Source organism: Condylostylus longicornis, unplaced genomic scaffold, assembly GCF_029603195.1.
Source record: "Condylostylus longicornis isolate FDR11 unplaced genomic scaffold, ASM2960319v2 ptg000094l, whole genome shotgun sequence".
Classification (NCBI taxonomy): Eukaryota; Metazoa; Arthropoda; class Insecta; order Diptera; family Dolichopodidae; genus Condylostylus; species Condylostylus longicornis.
The window spans coordinates 317102-322718 of NW_026578062.1; positions in this window are offsets into that span (position 1 = coordinate 317102).

The following is a 5617-nucleotide window of genomic DNA, read 5'->3' on the forward strand; positions in this document are numbered from 1 at the left end:
TAATATTTTTTTAAATAAAAATAGTAAAATTTTGAAGTTTATATAAAATTTGTATTTAACAAATAATATTTGATTGTATTTTAGATATTATTTTCTAATTCCCTCTTCAAATTTTTTCTTTACTATGTATTTATATCAATATTTAAGAATTATCTTTCATTAATTATATTTTCAACTTGACACCACAGTTACTCCCCATATCTTGAGTTAACTTACCCTATGAGAAAAAAAAGCTGTTCACTTAAAAATAATGAAATGCTTTCAGTAACATATAAAACGTTGAAGGCGAAGGATGTGTTTGTTGTTTTTCCGCTTTTTTTTAAATTTTAAAATAATTATCAATGAAAATATTAATATATTTTTTTGATTTTTCAAATATATTTTCTAAATTTTACCTGCTTTATAATATGTAAGTGTGAATTTATGTTAATATTTCTTCTCAAAAAATAGCCACTTCGATTTAAAAAAACCCATATCAAATAAGATCGTGCTTTCAAGTTTCTCTCTGAGCATTGGGACTTGTTAGATATAAAGACATTAATTCTTTGCAACTCTCAATTTATTTAGTATAGTTTTAAAAGCGATTTAGATTACGATATTTTTGGTATTGCTTTTTTTCAATTTCCTTTTAAAATCTATTAATTTCTTACATTCAGTACCCTTCAGCATATGATTTTTTTTTTAAATGCATGTTTCAGATGGAATTTACCAATCCATTTCCTTGAAATTTAAGTTTTAAATTAAAATAAATATGTAGAATAAGTAGAGCTAAAATATTAACCAATTTCCCTCACACAAATAATTTCCGACACCTCTTCCATTTAAACTCCATATAAATTAGAAAATTATTTTTGAGTTACTTTCTGAGCTTGGTGACCTGATACATACTTATATATAGCATTAGTTATGCTCTGTAGCTTATACATTGCTGAAGAGAGATAGGGACAATGAAAAGCCTTTCTCCGCTTCCTCTTGAGCACTGAAGTCTATGGATTATTGATTAAAATTAAGTGCTGTAAAAATATTAAAAGAAAACAGTTTTATTCGTAAAATTAGGAAAAAAAAAAAACAATTTTATTATTTTGCTTTGAAGTTTCTGTCTCGTTATATGAATTTTTTTGTGGACGACAATGTTTGTAATGTGTCACAATATGACCAATCTGGCTGTCTAAAGTGTATTCTTTTTATTTGAGTTAGAATGAGATCTTGATTTTTAGGATAAAATAACCAAAATGGGTTTGCAAATGGGTTTTTCTAAGTTTCACACTTTTATAATGCAATATCAAAATTTTCGAAAAAAAAAAACAAAATTCAGATTATGGCTTTTTTAAAAATTTATTTTCAGCCATGTTATTTTTCAAATTCCGACAGAAAGTCATGATAATCGAATATATTTCTATTGTTTTTCATCAGATTTTATTTAATGTCAGACTACGATTACATATCAGATTTTCGCATGAATCTTAATAATACATGTATTTTTAGATCCGTGACTTCATATCATACTAATGCATTTTTTTCTCTTTCGTAAAAGCAAGGTTGAAGGTACTAAACTGAATTAAGTATATAAATTAAGTATATTACTTTTGTAGTTTGTATGGTGCGCTTGCGCGTCTGCTTTTAGAATTTTTTAAAAAGAAAAAAACTATCGAATGAATTTTTTACAACTATCGAATAAACAGATAGTTTTTATTCGATAGTACGCATCACTAGTATCCTTCCATTTGGAAGACAAGAACGGTTTTGGCTGCGTTAAAAATTGCATGTTTTTTGAATTTTTCTGACGGAATTTAGCAACCGATATTTTGTAATTTGAATTTTAAATTAAGAAAAATAAATATGCATATTCACATGATATATGTCATCAGTCGAAATAATACAAAAGAAGTTTGCGAAATAACCTTTTTAAATTACAAACCTTCTTTTTTAAAATAACTTTTTTAAATTAATGTTTATTTTGGCTAAAAGAATTTGACACGCTACATTTTCTTTTCAGCTGAATACTATTCGCTAAGAAACTTAAAAAAAGCAATCAAATAAAAAAATCTTACATAGATTAAAAATAAGTAATTGTAATTTATTATAAAATTTAATAATATTAAATATTTCTTTGAAACTGTGTACCACTTCAGAAAAGGAATACATATATGTACACAGGTAATGTAATTTTTCGATTACCCAGCATTTACACATACAAGTTACTTGCATGCAAGTTTGTATAATATTAATTGTCAATTAGTTTTTCGAAATGTCAAATTACTTGCTATTATGACGTAGGCGTTTAGCAAGTTAATTTTTGAAAATGTCTTTGAGAAGAAAACAACTAGCAATATATATAATTGTTTATAAATTTTAGAAACCATAAGTTTGCTAAGTTTAATTTTTTCAAAACAAAATTCAAAAATTTTAAATTAAAAAAAAAAAAATCAAAACAACAAATTTTTTTTTGTGAATTTCTCAATATGTCAAATTACTTGCTCAAATTACTGGCAGCAAAATTTTCTTGCAAGTTGAACTGCAAGTAAACAAGCAAGTAGAAATATTTCAATGTGTTAGTAAAATTTTTGTATGTATTGCAACTTTCTTGCAAGTAACTTGTACGTGTAAATGCTGGGTAACACAATAAAACTACTTTCTTTGTATGACACTATTTAAAATTAAAACACTTAACACTCACTAGCAACCCTCAAAAAAGAAGTTCGTTGGGAATTTACAAAATTCGTCTTCTGTACGGTACTCTAAACTATATACGCGTTGGTAATATAACTATATTTTCTTAAGGATTCCGTATGAAATTTTTAGCAATTTTTAGTAAGTAGTAAAAGACACCAACTTCTAAGCAAATGTTTAACCCATTTTTTATTCTTTTAAGTCTAAACGATGATAGAGAATATTATACTCATTACTAAATCATCCGGAATCTGAAAATGTACAATATTCAATAAAGCAGTTTGTTTATTTTTCAAATACATATGTATGTACATATATGAATTTGGATGTGGTTGTATGCACTGGAATAACTTTTAATTTTATTTTAAATTATAAATTATTTCTAATTTAATAGTCATATTAATAATAAATAAATAATAGTTAAATTATAAAATTTAAAAAAATTATACATATTTAATTAAAGGGATCTGTGCCATTTTTATATGAAAGTTCTGGCCTAGTGATATGTAAATATTCACATATTCTTGTATTTAGTCGTATTTCATTTACTATGACCAAAACTTTAAAAAGCTTTAAAATAAGGCTAATTATTTACATATTTACACATTCAGCCCTATCATGAATTCAACTTGTAGAATTCTACGAATTACGAACTTATTTACGACGTAGACTTTTAAATGATCACAAATTCCTTTCGTAGAGATTATGAATTAACAAAGGCAATGCAATTTTTTGAATTGTCAAAATCAGTATTTTAGTACAGGTAAAAAACTGTCAAAAGTTTATTTTTGTTTTTCGTTTCTATTTCAGTACACAACTTTCATAAGAAAGGATATTTTTTGAAAACGGAGTTTTGCAGTTTTTAGCACTTTTCCAAAAAATTTTTTGAAAAAAGTGCTTATTAGTTTCACTCTGTCCGTCCGTGGACACTTTTTTTGTTTACAAAACTTCTACACCCTTTAAGATAGAAAGCTGAAATTTCATACGTACATAGATCTTCACTAGAAACTTATTTCCGTAGAACAAAATTTTTACCTATCTCCCCCCCTCTAGAAGTTATACCCCCCCAAAACCCTAAAAATGGCCTTTTTTAAACATTTGTTGCAATGAAACCATAAGCATTTTTGAAATTTTGCAAACGCAGAAAGGCAGTGGCTTGCTTCCCCTAGCGCGATATATTATAGTTAAACTTTAGAAAAACAAAATGGCCGTTTAAATTTACCGTTATCTAAAGTCCTTTTTTCCAAATTTTTGATGTCATTTTTCTTCTAGACCTCAGACTGTAGAAGCTTGAAATTTTAGGAGCTTTTAGAGATTAGCAAATAGTTTATTTCGTTAGAAGAAAATTTTTTTCCATCTCCATCCCCTCTCAAGTTATCACCTCTTGAAATTCGTAAAATTTGAATTTTTGACACCTTATATTTCCGAAACCGCAAGCTTTTCCAAATTTTTATAAACGCAAAAAGCTAACGGCAAATTCCATGAAATTAAAAAATATAATTATTTTTCTTAACTCACACAATTAACCCTTAAAATCGAGCATTATGTTAACCCCTTTTTATATTAATTTTTGCTTTATTTCAAACACTGCATATATGCGTCATCCTAAATATATGCAATTCTAGAAATAGTTTTGTATATGAATGAAAATAATTTTAATAGTTTGATAGGTATACATAGACTGTATTTAAAAGCAGAATTTTCACTTGTTGAAGGGAAAAGTGCTACAATACAAACCATTGGTTTGACCCAACTTTATTTTTATTTTTTGAGTGTTTTTGAAAAGTGAAAAACAATTTTTTTTTGAAATATGAATTTATTTCCTTTCATGATAGCTATGTTAAAATATTTTATAAGCAGTTGTTGTGAGAGAAAATACTAATGTAAAGAATTTTTAATGCTTCATATTCCAAATTGTATGTTCAAAACTTTTGACATTGTACACTATTCTAAAGTCTTTTTGTCTTTTGTTCATAGTATTTAGTACAAAACAGAGGTGAATCTGAAAAAAATGTTCTAAAGTTTATATGTAAAAAAAAATACTTAATATATTAGTAAGATTTGGTGTACTTTTTAAAGTTTCTATTCTAATCATATTTAAATAAAATATAATAGCGTCATATAAATGCGCTGGGGGTGTTGAGTCGAAGGATGCAGAAGCAATAGTTTACCAGAAAAGAACATAAATAACATTATATTTACTTTTCCAAAGAACGAGATCATCAAGAATAAATGTATACAAACATTAGAAAAAAGGAATTCGACACCAACGAAGTATTTTTAGAAGAACTTTAAATTTTATTTTGCTGCCTGTGGCAAATCTAATTTAATCAATTACCTACTAATGCTAGGATTTTAACAATTTAAATAAGTATATGTAATAATTCTAATAAAAGATTAGTATGTAATAATCTCTAATAAAAGAAAATTAAAAAATTTTGTGTACTTTAAGTGAATACATACATAGGTACATTTATGTAATAAAATTGATAGGTATTCTCATCAAATATTACTAGTTTTAAGAAAAGTGGAATAAAAATTTAATTTTTTTATGTAAATATATTATGTACGTAAGAAAAAAAGTGCATTCAACAATTTTTTTTAAAAACAATTGTTTTATATATTTACTATATTTGTTTTAGCTAAAAAATGTTTTGTTACCTGTAATTTATTATTTTAGTTTGCAAGAACTTGAAATTTAATTTTAAATTTAAAAGATTTTAAAAGTTTATTATGGCAAATTAATTGAAAGGCGTAAATGCATTGTATTTAGGCAACCAAAAGTTGGACAGACATTTTCGTGTAAATTAAAATAGTTTTTTCCGAAGAAATCAAATATAATAAATACTACACTAGATAGCGTTTAATAATTGATTTAATAAAGTTGGGTCAAACCAATGATTTGTATTGTAGCACCCTTCACCAAATAAAAATACTGCTTTTAATT